General features: G+C 43.8%; 1 protein-coding gene across 11 annotated transcripts in view; it reads right to left on the reverse strand.

The window, feature by feature from the left end:
* The window catches only part of PRR5L (proline rich 5 like), an 82954-nt gene that overhangs the window by 48723 nt on the left and 14742 nt on the right, over window positions 1-19489 (reverse strand). For 3 of the 11 annotated variants that reach the window (XR_322784.1, XM_006014643.2, XM_014527108.2), the window contains exon 1: window positions 16261-16489. The exons of 3 other annotated variants lie outside the window; for them this stretch is intronic. The gene's annotated coding sequence lies outside the window, so the exon portion shown is untranslated. Of the gene's footprint in view, window positions 1-9395; window positions 9436-15692; window positions 15710-16205; window positions 16490-18651; window positions 18668-19489 lie in introns of those variants that run through there. 5 more of the 11 variants (XM_025202517.1, XM_025200987.1, XM_025200459.1 and 2 more) reach the window with 4 other exon arrangements.

Genomic DNA, 19489 nt, shown 5'->3' on the forward strand with positions numbered 1-19489 from the left:
AGATTTCAAGCAGGAATCCATAGTATTAAAAACACTCTTATCTGTTGTGGTCTTTCCAAGTTCTTTGCAAATGAGAAACTGCTTTCTTATTTTCCCATAGTCAAAAAATAAGAGACAACTAAGGGCTAGCATTTTCCAAGGGGTGTCTCAAGTCTAATGAAGTTGAGAACCACTGAGCTATAAATCAAGCATCCAAGTGAGGCCCCTAGGTCCTCCTTATTCCTCTGCAACATCTGCCAAAAGCCATGAGACCCAGTTTTTCTTTCCACAGTAACTACTTTATACCCAGATATCTTAAGACAAGGTTCCCTTGTAAACACTACCTCATTTTCACAGGCATATTTTGTTAGTATTTTATTGGTTGTGTCTCTTTTATGTGTTCCATAATGTGCAATTTGTAGAGGGTTTTTTGCTGAGAGAAGCTATCTTTGCGGTTGGAGAGGCATCGATGTAGTTATAGGTTTGTAAGGAGTCTTCATGACATTCTGGCTAATTTTGGCTACCAGGAATGCACAGTATGTAACAAATTGCTGAGTATGACAAGTTTATAACTGTTTTGCCTCCATTTTCTATGAAATCTAGTAAAGAATTATACATACACGCACAAAGCATTTCAGGAAAAGGGATTCACTTCTGATGTTCCTTCAATCTTCTCCAAACACTTCCTCTTTCCTCCTCCTTCTTCAGCAATCCCTCACAGTCAAGGATGATTGTCCTCTGTGATTATGTTATGTGTGTATCCGAAGATGGCTGATCAGGCCTATTCAGGATTGACAGACTCGACTGTAGCTTGGACATGTGTTTCCATGTGGGTTGGGTGGTGCTGGATCCTTGATTTGGTCTGCAACACACTGGTTTTATTGTTCAAACACTTCCATCTCCTGTTGTTGTGAGGTTTCAAAGTACTGAGATCCCTGCAACAAACTCTTTCTCCATTTGGGGTGGTCCTGGACGATGGCCTCCCACGAGTTGATATTGATGTTGCATTTTTTTAAGGTGACCTCAAGGACATCCCTGAAGCGCTTTCTCTGGCCTCCTCTTGAGTGGACATGTTGGCTGAGCTGGGAGAATAAAACTTGTTTCAGGAGTCTGGAGTCGGACATTTGGTTGACATGGCTGGCCCAACGAAGTTGATGTCAGATGATCCTCGTGGTGTTTGCTTGCAGAAGGAGGCTAACGTTGGTGCATCTGTCTTCCCACTGGATGTGGAGGGTCTTCCACAGGTAGTGTTGATGGTACTTCTCCAGCAACTTTAGATGTCTCCTGTACACTGTCCATGTCTCAGGTTTGTACAGCAAGATGGGGATCATGAATGCTTGATAAACCATGAGCTTGGTTTCAGATCTGATGCTGTGATCTTCACACACGCATTTCTTCAGGCATCCAAAGGCTGTGCTTGCACATTTAGGCAATGTTGGATTTCTTCATTGATGTCAACCTTCTGCGAAAGATGGCTTCTGAGATATGGGAAATATTCAATGTTCTGTACAGTCTCACCATGGATCTGAATTAATGGAACTGCGGACTGTTTATTAGGAGCTTGTTAGTGGAGAACCTTAGTCTTCTGAATGTTAAGCATCCATCCCATTTTCTTCCATGCCTCAGTAAAGACGTCGACAATTACCTGAAGGTCTGCTTCTGAGTGAATACATGCTACAGCATCATCAGCGTACTGGAACTCAGTAATTGAGGTCACGGTGGTCTTGGTTTTGGCTCAGAGTTGGCTGAGGTTAAACGGCTTGCCATCCATTCGGTAGTTTAGTTCCACTACAGCTGGAAGCTTGTTGGCGGTCAGATGTGACATCACGGCAAGGAATATTAAGAAGAGTGTTGGAGCAATGAGACAGCCTTGCTTAACTCCCCCCATTTTAACCTCCAAGGGGTGTGTGATAGATCCATTACTGAGAACCACTGCTCAAATACCATCATGGAGCAGGCAGAGAATGGTGACAAATTTTGGTGGGTATCCATACTTCAGAAGGATCCTCCACAACCCTTCTTGGCTGACAAGAGTCAAAAGCTTTCATTAGGCTATAGGAGGCCATGTACAGAGGCTTATGCTGTTCCCAGCATTTCTCCTACAGCTGGCAAGATCGTGTCAGTTGTGCCTCTTGATGCCCTAAATCCACACTGAGATACCAGGAGGAGCTCTTCAGCAAGTGGAAGGAATAGCTCGGGAGGGTTTTCGCGTTGATGGCTCCTCTTTCCTTGATCAGGTTTCTTCCAACCTTGGAGGAAGTCATCTATGGTCCAAACACTCAGGGACCAACCTTTTTTCCATCAGGTTTCCTCCATCCTTCCTCCATTGGCAGTGGGGTTGGTCCTTGAGTGCTTGGGGTCAGTCCCTGAGTGCACAGACCATAGGTGGCTTTGGTGGCAATGAAGAAACCACACATATCATGGATATCAGTGAGACATAACAATATTACATTTATATTTACAACAATAACGCCCAGCTCTAATAACACTTACCACTTGTTATCCGTGGAACCCAAAATGCTTTACAAAGGAGAGAAACATTGCTATCCTTAAAATGAGGGCTAGCAGATGAAGTGGCTTAGCCAAGGTCACCCAGCACATCAGTATTAAAACTAAAAATAGAGCCCAAATGTCCTGAGTGACAATTTAGTATTCTAGTCACTCAACTATGTTGTCTTATTTTTGCTAATGTCCACATCTGAGTACTGACTGCAATACAAGAACAGCTCTGGTCAGCAGCAGTGTGCGCCACACGGTCCAGTCCTGCAGAACACCTCCAAGTCCAACAGAATAATGCAGTCTTCATACCAATTCCATCATTGTCTTCCCCAACCAGATTCCCCATCTACCCATCTAGCAGTGTTCCTATGTATTTCAGACAGGAAGCTTGCTGAAGATCAAGGAGATGTGATATTGTCTTCCACTTTACCCCCTTACCCATTGCCCAACACCCGAACTAATCAACTAGTCCCAAAAGATAAACTTAATAACTGATCTGCAAAAAGCCTCCAGAGTCAAAACAAAGCAGATTTGCCATGTACGTACAGTCAAGACAGTCAGATTTCTGTTGTCTTCAAATGGTCTCCGACTGCCTGAACTGAGGAAATGCACATAAACTAACAAGAGTGTAATTGCATCCATCTGCAGGAAGTTACACGTTAGAAAATACTTCCATGAGAGATTTAAAAGAATATAGGACTTAGGAAAATAGGCAGCTCCTGGACCATCCTCTGAATTTCAAAGAAAACATTTCCTGAAGGAATCCTCAAATCACCACTGACCATGAGCAAGATCCTCTAATCTGGAACCTCTCAGGAAAGAACCACATACATACCGGTATATCTCTTAGGATCTGGTTTTTTAGTTTGTTTTGGTTTTACCTTTTCTTAAAATTTAAAAAAGATAGCCTCTCCCCATAAGCAAACCATATCAGTGCTCCAAGTTTATAACTGATGGTTTACAAAGCAAACAAAAGATAAAGAACTGATTATAGAAATATTTTAGCAAAAGGCATCCCTGCAATAGACAAAAATACATTTGACTGCCTAGAAGAGAAGCAAGCTCAGCCAAAATAGTTGTTCCTTATGGGAAACGGTGTCCAAGAGATAGAGACTGGCAACACTTTGTCAAAAATATGCATTTTTTGATGATCCAGGGTTCATTAAAAAAAATGGCAGGTCAACAAATACTTAACAAGAGTACAGACTTTGTATCTTGAGTAATGTCAAATTTCCCTTGATTTTTTTCTCTGCAAAATCCAGGGAAGGGGCCAATATGCACTGGAATCAAGTTATGTGGCAAAGGCAGTGCGGGTATTGGAAGAGCTGCCAGTGGGAACGTTGGGGTAGCAATAAGGACTGAGGGGCTTGCGATAAGGTACCTGGCACCACTTGTGTTTGTCAAGACCATAAGCAAATTCACACCAAATTGCCACAAGACAAAAAGCAACTTTAAACCCAATGCAGAAAAATCAAAAAAATCGGAGCCTTATTCACTCAACCAAAGCTTCACACCCCTCCTCAAAACTAGCCAACACAACTCAGATATTATAAGACACACTTTTCACTTTATGCCACTCTAGAAATAAGAGAATGAAGACATTCAACTTTTTAATGTAATTCTTTTAAACAAGAGATCGCCTTCATTCTCCTTCTCACTTTACATACTCTTGCGCCACTGTAGGATAAGGTTAAACTTACAATGCATGTACTGGAAAAGACATGATGTGCCAGAAGAGTTTAGGACTTTTCCATAAAGCTCTAGGAAACATAAATAATCATTTCAAAAAGAACGTCCCACTGTCCTAGATTTACAAATCCACATTTGGCTTCCTTTAGCAAAAACATAGCTCTACTTCACGCAGTCAGTCTATTTAGACATGAAAAGGTATAGAAAAAATATCTATCAGCTGCTTCCCATTCAAGCCCAGTAAATCTTTAACAGAATGTGTGATCAGTAAATCCTTGATTTGAGTTCAACAGATAAGGTTCAAAGATAGTTTTATTTCTGAATCATGCTTCTTTAAATAATTTACTGACAGATGTGAGCAGTTCACAGAATTGTACCATTCAAAATGGTGTGCTTGTGCATGGGTGTAGTTTACATATTTCAAGTGAATGCAGATCGAGTCTGCTGCTGTTAAGTTCACAATCCAACTTCCATTCTTTTTTCCAATTACTCAGTTTCCTCAAGAAAAATCCGTAAAAGGTTTTAATTTATGAAGGGTTGGAACAATGGAGGAATGATAATTAATTTAGGATTTATTCACATAATTATTAAAACCCCACTCTGAAATTGGTTCAGATGAGAAAATGTGCCTTAATTCAAGGATAGCTAAAAATAGTAACTTTAAAGCTTAAAATCTAAATCAGTAGGAGTCTTCCCGTGACTTCTACAGGATTTGAAGTATGATCACAGGAGCAGATTGATAAAGGTATTTAGGCACCTCAAACTTTTGGAATTTTCAAAATCCCCAAATCCCACTAGGTACCCACAGGACCACAGAAATTAGGCACCTGGATGCTTTTGAAAATCCCCCTTGGATGCTTTACCTGCACCTTACATGGTCCATTTTTTTAAATGCTACCTCATTAAAATGTTGGGCTTGGTCCAACAGACCTGCAAAGAAATGGGCACCTTACCATGCATCTCAACCTGCTTGAACCAAAGCAAGGCAAGAACATTTACCCATGTAATCAGTCTTATTCACTTAAACAGGACTTCTCATGCCAAAAAAGGATTACTCATTATTTATTTACTGTCACATGTTATATCCAAATATTGAAGAAAGACAGCCCATGGACTGAGGCACTTCAAATCCATGGGTGTGAATAAGAATGGTGAGGACTAAACTACAAGGCTAAATAAACACCTTTGATCAGATTGTCAAATCACGCACATCAAATGAAAGTATTTTCTGTGAGTACGTTAAAACTTTGTTTACTCTGAAAATCCCAGTGGCAAAAAAAAGAAAAAAAGAAGAAAAGGGAAAACTTGTAAATTCTGCAAGCAGAAACTCCAGACGAAAGAACTAGACTTCACTCAGAACACCAGACCAGGAACTTAAGAACTATTTGAGATTTCAATCCCCCAAAACAGAACCTGAGTCGGAAAAACTACTCCACATATGTTCAGCTTCACTCTTCACCAGGGTTGCTCTAGCCCCTGGAAGTCAGAAACCCATGCCTAGCTGAAGTTTTCAGTGCCAATGGCAATTTGCAAATAAGAGGACTTTGACCAGCCCACAAGTGCAAATCCCATCTCCTCCATGAAGCTCCTGCCTCTGATAATCACCAGCTTCCCACCAACACCTACAGTCTGAGCCAGTAAATGGCATTTCTTAAGGGGCACAGATTTCTTTTAGCCTAGACCGTGAACGTAGGAGCATGTGGCATAGCAGCATATCTTTCTCTTTAGCATTAGAAAGGGACTTGAATTTTCAATTCCTTGTCAAAAGTCATCTTGTAAAAATGCGTGCAAGAAAATTTGTACGATCAAAAATGATGCATTATTGTATTATAAGGAAAATATGTATGATTGTATTATATTTGTATTATTATTAGCTGTATTAAAACCTAAGGAAATATTTGTATTATCAGAAAAATCAAAAAGCAAAACTTGCTTTCACAGATTGCTATCACTTATGTCCCCCCACCGCCCCCTCCCTATTTAAATTAAGGCAGACAACAGCTCTAAGCACAGGCTAACCTTGCCACTATATTTTGTATGAAAATGTTTTTGCAGCACATAACGGCCACAACACCAACCCTTCCTCCCCTTGATTCTGATCTGCTTTCACATAGACAGTTATTCAAAAAGCCCCAAACTGAGACAAGTTTAGATATAAGCTTCAGCTTCTGCAGGTCTTCATTTGGGTAACACCTACACCCTCTACACAGACATGCTGATAAAACCCTCCTACTTGCAATGAAAAGCAAAGCCCAAACTGGATGTCATGTAGGAGTTGCCTCAAGGGCTGGTAAAGTTAGTGTCTACCCAGTGGTGCTACACTGTCAATCAGTCAATCCCCCCCAAAAAACAGCTGCAGAAGAAAGTGTCCAAGGTGCAAAAGCTAGGGGTGCAGATTTATAGATAAGCGGGCTGGAAGGGACCTCCAGAGGTCATCTAGTCCAACCCCCTGCCTGAGGCAGGATCATCCCTTTTCAAACCTTCTTATACACTCCATCATCTAAACTGTACATAAGACTACCGTCAACCCTGACACAACATTGACATAACACCCTAACCTGCCAGAGGTAAAGTGGGGGAACCACGGCAGCCGACGTCCTGCTTCTACAATAGAATCATAGAATCAAAGGGTGTGTGTAGACGAAAGGGGGACCCTAAGTTGAAGCAGTGGATTTTTAAAAACATCGCTTCAATTTAGGGCCAATTAAAGCCCCATGTAATGTGCACACCCGACTTACCTGCCTCTCCAGTGGTGAGGCGGGGAGGGCAAGCTGCTGGCGGGCAGAGAGGTCCCTGGGCTGCAGAGGGGGTTGGTGCCTCCCTCCACAGCCATGGTGCCCCACCTCCCCCCAGGCAGGCTCCGGGGCAGGGGGAAAAAAAAGATCAGGCTCGCCGCTTTTCTTGGGCAGAGCCTGCCTTCCCAGGCTGCTGCCAGGCTGCCTGCTGGGCTTCCTGCAGAGCCATGGAGCTGCGCAGAGCCTGGTGCTTTGCTCTGCGCCTGTAGGGGCAGGAAATTTGCTGTGCCCCAAGTCATTTAAGGTGCATTATGCCGCCGAATTTCCTTCAGCAGCTGGAATTAATGCACCATATGCAGCCGAGGAGTGCAAACACTGACACCATTAAAGCGGTGCAAAAGCATTCAGCCCTCTTTAAAGTGTTGTGCATACATGTCCCTCGTTTCGTCTACACATGGCCAAAGACTTCCCTTCTGGAGCCGGTTCCTGCAGGTCTCATACTTCTGATCATAGTACCTGATACCCAGACATCTGCTCACTAAATAGGCACAGCACTAACTGCTGCCTGCAGTGTCACAGCTGTGGGGAAGAGGAGGGCTAAGAGAGAAATGGGATTCCCCCTCCCAGCAGCCCTCCCTTTGGCTGCCCCCAGGCCCTGTAGCCTGAACTCACTGCTCCAGTATCTCTTACATCCAAAATCAGGGAAGAACGCATAGGCTCCCCTGCCCCCACTGGCTTTCCCAGCCTCCATTTAGTCTCATGAAAAGACTAAGACGAAGTGAGTGTAACAGAGCAGTGTCATGTGGGTGCTCAGATAGCTCTGTGCATTCTTAGTACTTTCATCTAGGGATCTCCTAGCATGTTATGAAAGAGCAAGGATCCTTATCTCAAGATTACAGATAAGGAAATGCAGTTAGACAGCCAGTGAATTGACTCACCCAGATGAATAAGCATGAGTTAGGCACAGAACCCATCTCTTAATCCAGGGCCATATTCACTGGACAAAGCCATGTCTCCAAGTGTTCCTAATGAGGCTATCCCTCTGGGCGTGTCCAGAGAAGCACATACGTGTGGTTTGCAGCACTGCAAGCCTGTTTGTAACACTGCAAACCAAACATGGGGAATGTGCAACCATGTACTACACTGCAAATTAGCATTGCAGGGCCAAAATTTGATAGTGGGATGTCCTGGTATTAAAAAAAACAAACACTGCAAAGAGCAGTGTGGCACATGCAACAGCAGCGTGCACTGGCCATCCAGAGCCTGGCCAACCAAGCCTGGCCATCCAGAGCCACACTCTCGCTGTCAGCTGGGCTCCATGATGCTGGGTCGGCAATGCTGCTGCCCAGGACCCCAGGTAAGACTGCTGGGGCTAGCGCAGGTGCTGGCCCTGGTCTCCCTTACTCCACCCGGGACAATTTGGCATGCACTGGAGCATGCGTGCAGGGGCGTGCCCTGGGGCACAAAGCAGTGATATGTGGGGACGTGCCCTCTAAGGCTAAGTACAGACAATCAAAAGACCCAAGGCTGAATTTATTCAATCTTCACAGGTTAGTCAAAGCTGCATACATAGAACTGATAGGCAAGGGAACACACCTTCCCTTTCGATTCCAGAAATGCAGCTGCAGGCCTACAGTGGCCCAGACCAGAAGCCGGGGGGTGCTAGAGTATGCCCCCCTGGCTGGAACAAACAACTTGGGGTAAGGCTAGTCTGCCCACCCTGTTGGGGTGGAGGCGGGGAGGGGTGTTACAAGGGAGTTTCAAAGCAACCTGGGATGCTGGGGGACTGAGTTAACTTGAATCTGGAGGGGATCTAGAACAGAAGTTCAAGAAGCCAATTTACCCTAAATCAGTTAAGTCTGATACTACAGCCATCCAGGCTTGTCTTAAACCAGTTGTGGCCATTTTGAAAGCAGTTTAAGCGTGCTGAACTTCTGTTACAGATTTGAACTGGTTTCTGATCGCTTATACCAGTTGATGAGTAATTTCTGCCCCAGCCTGAGATATTTCATCATCGACTCTGAGCAGGGTCAGCAGAAGTTCTGGAACCCAGGCCCATTTTATAAAACACATGCACATAACGTGCTCATGCACACACCCACAATTTGCAGAGAAACTCAGGGGTGACAAATCAGCAAGGCGCTGGGTAAGTGTGATAAGGAAATGTATAAGAACAGGAGAGGTGAAAAACCTTTGCATTCAACCCACTGCGATTTGATGCTTCCCACTATATTTCAGAGACCACATCTGCCTCTGAAGTATATGGTATTAAATAGGTACACTTCACAGACATGCTGCACTACTGGCAATAACATTACTTATAAAAATTCTAAGAAAATAGTTACCACGCGGTAGCCCGTTATTTTAGTTTTGAGTGAGAGTGAATAGTGCTATCAAGCATACAGAGAAAGAACTACTTTGTAATGAATGCATGAAATTAGTATGCAAGAGAACTGGCTTCTGTTCGTGTGTGTCACCAACTGCGAACAATACCTTTGGCAAATTACTTAATCCTCAGCTTCAGTTTCTGCACCTGAAAAACAGAAAATATTGCCTACCTTTCACGGGTGTGAAAAGGGTTAAATTGCTTTAAATTCACACTGTGAAGCATGTGAATGGAACATGCAATAAAAGAGCAACTCAATCATTTGGTCGAGTTATCGTTTTTAATTAAATTTATTAAAACCACTGAATTGATTTCAAGTGGTTTAAGCCAAACTAAATTTCTCGTATAAGCAGCAACCACACTACAAGACAGGTTACAGCCTGTAGCAAAACGGTACAGCACTGTTTTAAACACAAATACTAACAGACCTGATAGCAAGGCTTGAAAACCCACTGTAGCATTTACAAATGCCAAGTAAGACATTTCTCCTGGTGAAATAGCATGAGGAGGGGGTCAAAGAAAAGCAGGCATACTAAACAATTAATTTCTGCAGAATTTAGTTTTAATTAAAAAAATAATAATAAAAAAAGTCGTTCCCTTCCAAATATGCCCAAATCCTCTATTGTGTTTGGCTGCAGAAAGTATTGCAATCTCTTCTCTAAGAGGTTTACCAAGCAGTAAATTTATCTGCAACCAGTCATTTGAAGTTCACCCATCAAGATGTAGCTAACTGAATACGGTTATAGTTTGACCTTGACTATTTACACTGAGGTAAAAATTACCAATACCTTGTCTCTGCTGGGGGGGGATTTCTTCTTTTTTTACAGGAAGATCACTCACTTGAGCTATTTCGATGTAAAATCGTACCCTTTTGGGCAGTAAAACACATAAAACATCTTAGTAATAACTCAAATTCTCGTTCAGCCGGACTTTATGCATGGAAATTCAGTACAGCTAAGTAGGCTAAGGCTACACTTGAAAGTCACAACTGTTCTGGTTATGGGAATTATTTTTTTATCAATATAGCATAAGTATAAGCGTACTCTATCAGTAATACATTTATGCCTTTGAACTCATAAAGCAAGGTGAATTTTCAGCTGCTTTAACCTGTTTTCAGTCTCTCTTCACAATACTAGTAGCATCCACAGGACACATTTATATTTGTTAATTTAGACAAAGTGCACTGTCCTAGGCACAGAATAATTTGTGCAGATCAAAACAGGTTTGTTCTGACTACAGAGAAAATTATTTTTTGAGAAAAACAAGAAATGTATGTAGGTGCTCAGTAAGTCAGCTACAAAGTAATCTATTACAAAACCCCCCCCAACACAGATGCAAAACAAAGGAAGCCATGTCAGTTAAATTTAAGAGCATGATTAAATCCCTATGAGATGGTAATGAGAGAGCACCAAAGATCTTTTTAGACATTACCTAATTCAGTTTAAATAACCACAAATCTTTTAGGGGCAAATCACAAGGTTGGAAAGGACCTCAAGGGATATGTAGTTCCACCTCTTGCACAAATGCAGGATGCATGTTTAACATAGAAGTGCTCCAACATAGTTGGGCCATCTGCTCTACATCCTTTATTAACATGTCCCACTGTTGTACCCACTCTTCCACTGGCAGTAAAGAACAGTGGACGTGCTAGCAAGGACCAGTGACCAGCATTTTAACCACTCTGGGTTAGAAAATGTAGTGGCTAAAATACTCATGGCTGCATGAGGCCTATTTACCTAACGAGCCCTCACATGTGTTTTCAGCGAGGACTTCACACGGCTCATTTGAACCAAGGATAACCCCATAGCATACAGAGGCAGTAAGTTTTTATCCCTTACTAGACAAGGAGCAAATCATGGCATACATTTTGCTACTGTGCTAAAGCTAGATTTGCACACCCGCAGTGATGAATCATAGAGAGTAAGGGCTGGAAGGGACCTTGAAAGATCACCTGGTAAGAAAGTACACCTAATATTGACAGGTTAACCAGAGTTTAACCAGAATTTATAGTTAACACAGACACCAACTCCAAACCATGCACAATCATGAATATCACAAAATTGGCCAAAAATGTTCAATTTGGTGTTTTTTTTAAATATATGTATGTATATATTTGTTCTTTTGAGTTGCCTGCTGGCTTTCTTAGCCTCAAGCATAGACTTGGGTCATGTCCTCAAGCTTTTATTCTTGTACAAGAAGAGCCATAAACTTTTTCTGTCCTCTCCCTCAAATTAAAACTGTGATTCTCACCTCCCACATCCTTTGAGAGATAGAAGTTCAAGAAAACCTCCACATAGCACAAGAGCGGACAACATCGAATCAGGGATGTGTCTGTGCCAGTGCTTCTTTTTTACTTTTAGTGTAACTGAGTGTTTCAGTTTTGAAAACAAACCTTGAAAGCCTTATCATTGATCAAAACTGACAAAACGGAGTTGATAAATATTATACAACACGATTAGATGGGCCTCTATCTTGAAGGGCAAAGTGCAATCAAGATAGATGCACTGGTTGTTATTTTAACTACACCGTAAAATAAGTAGAAGAAAATATTCACGCTTCTGCTAAATTTACATGTTTAAGCAAGGAAAGTCTCTCTAATGGGTTTTGTTGCCTGATGCTACAGGAAATGCTCTTTTAGGAACAACCACAGCAAAACCCCAACTGAAAACATTCATCACTGAATAAGTAGATAAACAGAATTCATAAAAATACAACGAACCCATGATCTCTCTAGTCAAATGTCTCATCCCTAATAATGACCAGAATCAATTGCTTCTAATAAAGGTGCAAAATACTCCCAAAATTATGGAATATTCTCTCCTTGGTGAAGTTCCTTCCCAGTCTCAGTTAGTGTTTGGCCCCTGATCCAACTACAAGAGTTCATAGTCCAGAGATGCATCATAGCCCATCTGTACATGTCAAATCCCTTTTGAAAACCTACTAAGAACATTGCCACAGTACCATCCTGCAGCAATGAATCCCACAGATGAACTACGATGCGCGGTGTAGGAGAAAAAAAAGTTTTCTTTGATCATTTTTAAATCCCAAGTCTTCTTTTTCTGGTGTTATGGGAAAGGAGAGCCCAACTCACCGTGTTCTGATGAGCAGTATTTTAAACACATGAATTAAAGGAGAAAAAAAATTCAATTGATGTCTTTATAAAAACAATACTATCCCTAAACCCAGGACTGTCTAACTAGCATGCTAATCAAAGGATTAGCATGCAGCCCCATGCCTAACCACCACTCTTCCCCCAGTTTCTTTGGCCCAGTGGCCAAGAGTGGCTGGAGCGCCCAAGCACATGGCGCAAAGAAGGCAGCTGGGCAGCCCACTCCGGTGAGTGGTGCGTGCAGCCAGAAGGGGGGCACAATGGAGTGGGGGGAAGCTGGGCTGCCTGTGCTGTGGTAAGGGATCTGGCGGGGAAGGGACTGGCCAAGTGGCATGTGCAGCTGGGAGAGGAGGGAGTCAGCCTGCCCAAGCCATGCAGGCAGCAAAGGGGGCACGACGGGCAGTCCAGGAGCAGGGAGCCAGGGGACACTCACCCATGCATCAACCAGGTCTGCAGACCATGTTAGCACAACACCCCCCAGCTACCTGGAAGTTAGACAACTCTGCCTACAACAAAGAAATAGGCTTAATACAAGAACTAAGTGAGCTCCTACAGCTCATGTTATGCAGGAAGTCAGTTTAGATCACGCTGGTTTCTTCTTGCCTCAAAATATATAAATGGAATTAATGAAAGAAAGAGATCCCAGCTTCCACCCGCCCGAAAAAGTAAAAGTGTTTTTTGTCTTGTGTGAGTTAAAAAGCTAACGTAATTCTTATTTGCTGTCTTACTTTCTGCTATCCCATTTGAAATCGTACTGAACCAGCTGGTGTGTGTGCTGCTTCCACTGCAACAGAAAAGGCAGATTTCCCTGTGGTTCATTAGGAGGTATGTGCTTATGGACCAAAAAGATCAGAGTTCTGTCCCTGCCGTAGCTGAGGTTCCCATAAACCAAGGTGTGCAGCATATCACCAGCCATAAACTCATAGATGGCCATGGATTTTTTGCAATTTATTTCACCCTGGTCCTTTATAGCTCTTGTCTAAGGATTACTTTATTGCCAACATGCTGGACACCTGTGATGAGGCTATGCAGTACAAAAATAGAACAGGAAAAGCATCCACATTTTAAGCAATTCCTAATAGGAAGGATAAGCATAACTATATTGATATGGGAAAAACCTAATTAGCCACAAAAGCAGCCTAAAATCCCATGCAAATAAGCCTATAAAAACTATACCTGGAGTCCTCATTTATAATAGTTAATGCAGGAAGTAGCAACATTTTCTCCAATCCAAGCAGGCTAATTTTAATTTGGATAGTTTATTCCTACTGCTCTAGAATGGCACAAACAGTTTATAACCATAGCACCTAGCTCATTAGAAAGAGACAAGCTAAAAGTAAAGACTACTGTGGAGGAAGAGAGCTCACCTCTGAAACCTACAGCCAGCATTCTCAAGGGAAAATATTATCTGGGGATTAAGATAGAAAACCAGGACATGAGAAAAACAAACCAAAATTAAATAAATGAGGGCTCCAAAAGGGTTCTCATGCCACTTTTTCCAGGAAAAGAGGAAAACACTGCTTATTGTTCTTGTGAGCTTTTTTAAGCCAGTGCCACTCTTCTCTCCACAGTTTGTGACATTACAAATCGTTCTCCTGCAGAAGTCACTAACACTGTCCAGATTACCAGAAATTTACCATTGCTGAGAGCCACTGAGGTTAAATGGGTGCTGAACACGAGTTCGCCAAAAGTATTAGACACTGCATCTTTGTTGCTGTGCAGTGTCAGCAAAAAATCATCCCTTGTGCTGTGGGTAAAGTTGATGAAACTAACAGCACAAATTTCCCCACAACTCATAAACCCAGACTGCCTTTGCAGAAAGACTTTGCATACATATTAGACCAGGGGTAGGCAACGTTTTTTGGCCAGAGTGCCAAAAAAACCACAATGTCTACCTTGGAAGGTGCCGGAGTGCTGACATGTTGCAGCCTCCGGGCTGCAGCCAGCCCACGGAGCCCTGTCTTCTTGCAGCAGGGCTTGCATCTTCCCAACCGCCTGCTAGGACCAGCCTGGGCTCCGTGGCTGGCAGCAGCTGCTTAGAGCCCAGGATAACAGTGGTGTGCCGAGCAAAATGGCCTTGAGTGCCATGCTCAGGATGTGTGCCGGGGGTTGCTGACCCCTGTATTAGACAAGACCAGACATCGAACTAGCAGCACCCTCTGCTATCATGGCCTACTGCACACTTTCAAAGTGGCTTCTGGAACGGGTACAGGTAAAAAACCATGTGTGATTGCACACTGTCCAGCTGAAGCCACACTACACATTTTAAGGATTTAATAGCAGTCGTCAGCTACCTAAAGGGTGGTTACAAAGACGATGGAGCTAGACTGTTCTCAATGGTGGCAGATGGCAGAACAAGGAGCAATGGTCTCAAGTTGCAGCAAGGGAAGTTTCCATTAGATATTAAGAAAAACTTTCTCATGAGGAGGGCAGTGAAGCACTGGAACAGGTTACCCAGAGAGGTGGTGGAATCTCCATCCTTGGAGGCTTTTAAGACCCAGCTAGACAAAGCCTTGGCTGGGATGATCTCATTGGGAATGATCCTGCTTTGAGCAGGGGGTTGGACTAGATGACCTCCTCAAGTCCTTTCCAACCCTAGTTTTCCATGATTCTATGAAAGATACATACACACCGTAAATGCAAAATTCAAACACATTGCGAGTTGAACCATGTACTGGTAAATGAAACCTTTCCCACCACAAAGTTGCACCATGGTCTGTTAATATTCTCAGCACTTAGCATTGACAAACAAACCATATAAAATCAAAGGACATGGCTTAGTATGTACAGATCTGCCATATGACTGAAGGGACAGAAGGGGGAAAAACACTAGGATCTTCTTTTCAATCTAGACACTTAAGAACTGTGCCACACCCAAAGTTTGCATACAGACATTTGCATTTCTACCCACCGGGGCAAGTGATAAGAGTTGCAAATGCTGGGGGATTTCACAGACTCAGGGGAAGAAAGGGAGCTGGAGTCTCTCTACTCATGGAAACTCTGAAGTGTCCGATGAGAGATGTGTCTAAGTAACCAAGTTTCAGCTCTAAATATCTTTTCCAGTCATTGTAGCTTATTAGGGAAGGAAGAGTCTTGCAGCTCCATTCACAAAAAGATCAGACAAGTGCATTGTACACCACCATGGGGGAGCAGGACACAGGGGAAGGCTGCTCAGCCTCTTCCAACACACCTCTGCCACTGCCATGGTTTCAGTCAGGCTCCAGATTGATTACATTGATTTAGCAAACTTAGAGAGCAAAAATGCCCCCCCCCCCCCCACCCACTACATACACACCTCCTCCAAGTTTCAGCCTGATGGTGTCTCCGGGGAAGGGTTAGCATGAGGCATTCTGCTTTGAAAATGACTCACTCCTGCAAAGCTTTCGAGCCCGGAGCTTCTATTTTGGTTTCTTTTTGTACAGAGGGAACTTCATTGGGTTGTTTTTTGTTTTGACTCACAGGGGCTCCGCTCTCAGCACATGCACTGCCCCGCAAAGAGCAAGGCGCGGGCAAAACCGAGATGCCAAGGGTCCGGCTGAGCAACCAAGCCCCCCTCCCCTTGTCTCGTAGAGGCTGGGGCACAGCTTGCTTTTGCTCTCCCGGCCCCCAGCTCCGGATCAACACCTCTTCAACCCAACAAAGCCTGTTTTCAATGGCAACAGCCTTGCGAGGATCGCCTCTTCCCACAAGACGGAGCCCCCTGCAATGGAGGTGATGGCAGAAGGCAGGGTTGGCACCCCTGAAATCGGCACGATCCCCTCCCCTCCCCTCCCCTCCCCTCTCTGCAGCCGGAGTGAGCCAAACCTACCTCAGATTGCTACTTGAAAGACCAAAAAAAAAAAAGAAGTGCATTTTCCACTCACCCTCTGGATTTTAAATTAGGGCTGCCTCGAGGATTTTTTTTGGGGGGGAGGAAAAAAACCCCAACCAACCAACCAAGAGATGGAGCAGGCTGCTGCTGCTTAGACCCGCTTGCCCATCTCCCTGCAGACACTGCTCGCGCCAGGGAGCGGACTCGCTATTTATCCACCGCGATCTGCTCCCAGTGGCCACCAGTCCGAGCTTTCCACCCCCCGGCTCCAGCCCGGTTGTGATCGGTACAATGTGCCTTTGACTGGCTCCTCCCAGGAGAGACAAAAGGGGCAGGGGGAGCCCCGTAAAGAGGGGGAGGGAGGCACGGAGGGAGGGAGGCAGACTCCTAGCTGCTCTGCCTGCTTCGCAGCCTTTCCTGAGCAGCTGCTTTCTGCCTCTGGGGGGGAGGAAGAAAAAAATCCACTCCAACAATTTCAGGAAGTTGGAGATCTTTGCCCTAAAAGAGGAGGCAGAAAAGGATGCCGGAGTTTGGATTGCATTCAGCCTCCACGGCGTGCAGCGCGGCGGGGGGGGGACTCCGTGCCTGTGTCTTTAAGAAGGGGGGAGGTTCCTTACTGAGCTGCTGCTTGGATGCTTTTCCTTTGAAAAACCAAAATGACATCAAAAAAGAGCTGCTCCCCGCCGAGGGAAAAGCTCGGGCTCAAGACAGAGCCCAAGCGCCCTGCAAACCTAAGTGAAGAGTATGTAGAACTTGCTGTGGAAAAGAGATGGCTGGCCTACGGATCAAGGGACTGGCTAAGAAAGGGACTGATGGCCTGGCACATGGCATTTCGCAGGTCGCCCCCCAAAGTGGGTCATAAGAATATATGAAAGGGTCACAAACAGACTTTAGAAATGGATTCTCCTTTCAAGGAGAAAAAACGTGGAAAACAGCAGATTTCCCCTTGCAGGCTGGCAGAGCTCCACGCCCACCCCTGGGGTGCCCCACACTTGCCTGGGGGCAAGGGGCAGCAGGTCGGGAGTGAGGGGCACTGGGTCAGGACTGGCCGTTGATGTTTACAAATGGGTCCTGGTACAAAAAAGGTTGAGAACCACTGGCCTAACGCACCTTGCAAAAAAGAGTTTGACGAAAAAGGTTTGGAACTTTACAGCTCACTTGAAGGGAGGATGCCATGAAACTAGACCTATTTTTCTTCTTTAAAAGCTAGACCTATTTTTCTGATTGCTGCAGGTTCATCTGCAGTATTTTTAAATTCAGCTGTAGTAATCTTAAACTGGGATCAGGCAGGAAGCTGCTGAAATGACACTCGCCTTTGCAACAAGGGTCTGAAAGCAATGCAGAAAAGCCACAATCAGACCCGATTCTGCAGACGCTTACGTGCCTGGATGACTATGCACTGAACTGCTCGGGCTGGGCTGTGCAGCTACTTGTGTGATTCAAGTTATTCAGACACCCAAGTATTTTCAGAACTGACCCCAAAGTTTGTAAATACAGAGCATCTTGGTTTGTTTTTGTTTCATATATATTATGAGACATAGCTAAAATTATCATGTGCTTCAAATAGAGAGTTCGGCCTAGGGAAGACCCCGGATGCTGGGACTCGGAAACTGAGTTGGCCCAGATATTGCAATCTGATGAACCAAAAACCCAAATCCCTGTCAGAGTACCTGGATGTCAGAAGCAAGTCCCATGAGACACAAACCCGTTCCATCACAGATATTAAGAAGTCAGGTATTCATTTCAGTGGATCAGGACGAAGCTTCTAATATCTCCATTTAGCTAGTAAATAGAAATATTCATTTGCTTAACTTACCTCATTTACTTAAGACGTATAATTAAGGACCCTCTTACATGAGTATTCAGAATTTTATTTCATTCTCCTTCTGACTTTGCAATGAAAGGTGTTCAATAAATGTTACAGAATACTATAACCCACATTTCTGTATCTAACAGACAGCTATTACAGCGTATAGCTGAAATCATATAGCTGGTCCCCGCTCCTCCCCAAAGTTTCTTTACTGTTATTTCCTACTACATACCTGATGATGATGATGATGATGATGATGTAGCACTACAGGCCCTAGGCTGCCGCCTCTATCTTCATCCATTCCTATCTGCTACACACATAGGATTTTATAATATTATAAAATCCTAAGTGGCCACAGCCCATGCTCAGAATTTTATTATGAGCTATATGAATGTATAGAGACATCTTTTGCATCTCAACAGGGTTACAGTTTATGATAACATTTGACACACAAAAGGTGAAGAATACAATCAAATATATAACATTTTATATCCTTCTATATTTGTTAATTATTGCAAGGAGATATAGTGTCACCTAGATTTCATCTGCCCTTCAAACCAACTGCTCTTCATGGCAGAACTGGGTGTGAACAAATCTGGATTTGAAGGAGAAGCGAGTATTGATCTAACATACCAGGTCAGGAAGAGCATCTTGTGCAAGGAGTCGTCCAGCGAAAGATGCAGAAAAGTTTGTGTGAAGAAGTAGCAAACAGTTGGACAAAGCTGGCACAGGGCCAGATGAAATCTTAGCCACGTCTAGGGTCCTAGTAGTTTCTGGAGGGTAGTTTCTGGAATTGTGAATATTTCAGAACTGCAGTTTTTATTTTAAAAAGTTAAAAAAAAACAATATTTTAGTATGAAAAAAAACCTTCAAAATATAACTCGAATGTAGGTTCAGTGATAAATACTAGTCCCTTGAAAACCTGAAACAATAGCTCTGTCGGGGGTAGACTGCCTCATAACTGTCAAGTGCTAACTCCAAGAACAAATGTAAAGGAGGGTCCAAGCCATACTGAATCAGTGGCCTAAATATCAATGTTGGTAAGTTAAATACTTGGGGAGGGGGCCTTGCCTGTTTGGGAGCAGCTAAAGAGGGTCCCTTTTATCACTTCTAAGGAAAAATAAGTACCCTCTTGCTTCTTATACTGGGAGATGCAGTGGCATCCCTTGTGACTGGCAGTCCAAGTCAGCATGAGATCACAGTGCAAGGGACTGGGCCCAAGTGGCTATTGTCACTGTGGGCTGGAGAGCTATAATCGCCTTAATCCAATATAAAAGGCTTGGAAATGGAAGACAAGAAATTTAAATTAGAGTGAAATAGGAGCCAGTAGCATAATGATGGGTGGGAGAGGGGAGCAGGAGCCCCAGGCACTGCCTAAGGGGAGCACTCACCCCACTCCACCCCCCACCTCATCTTTCCTGCAGTGGCTCTGGCTCCATCTGCAGCTCAGGCAAAGAAAGGGCTAATAGGT

This window comes from Alligator sinensis, unplaced genomic scaffold, assembly GCF_000455745.1.
Source record: "Alligator sinensis unplaced genomic scaffold, ASM45574v1 scaffold442_1, whole genome shotgun sequence".
Taxonomy (NCBI): domain Eukaryota; kingdom Metazoa; phylum Chordata; order Crocodylia; family Alligatoridae; genus Alligator; species Alligator sinensis.